The following is a 398-nucleotide window of genomic DNA, read 5'->3' as shown; positions in this document are numbered from 1 at the left end:
CGTCACAGGTCGGATTTGAACCCTGGAGCTCTGCCTTGGGGCATAAGCCTCTCAGTACATGTGCGCCTGCTCCACCGCTGAACCAACCCGGCCACTGGAGATGGAGATATGCCACCTCAATTTCAGTTCTCTGAGTCAATATATGTCTAGTCTCTTGTGGCTAGACCCTCTTCCACAGCGCTGCGGACGAGGGTCTGGTTAGTCCACACAGAATTCCAGGATGGGAGAACAACGTACTCTGGTTTATCGCCATTTCTTTAAACCAATCCCAATCGTCTGTAGGCCAGAAGGACCCACGGGACCTCTGCAAAACAGCCTCGGGAAGGATCTTGTTTTAGTCGTGCAACCGAAAACTCCGATTGGACAGATAGTCTAGCTAGTGGTCTGGATTTACCCTG

General features: G+C 51.8%; 1 protein-coding gene across 1 annotated transcript in view; it reads left to right on the top strand.

Moving 5' to 3' along the window:
- Positions 1-398, top strand: part of eaf1 (ELL associated factor 1) — a 7,824-nt gene that overhangs the window by 5,596 nt on the left and 1,830 nt on the right. The gene's annotated exons all lie outside the window — the stretch shown is intronic.

The sequence above is a fragment of the Etheostoma spectabile genome, chromosome 6 (genome assembly GCF_008692095.1).
Source record: "Etheostoma spectabile isolate EspeVRDwgs_2016 chromosome 6, UIUC_Espe_1.0, whole genome shotgun sequence".
NCBI classification, from domain to species: Eukaryota; Metazoa; Chordata; class Actinopteri; order Perciformes; family Percidae; genus Etheostoma; species Etheostoma spectabile.
This window is presented reverse-complemented; position numbering and strand designations above follow the sequence as displayed.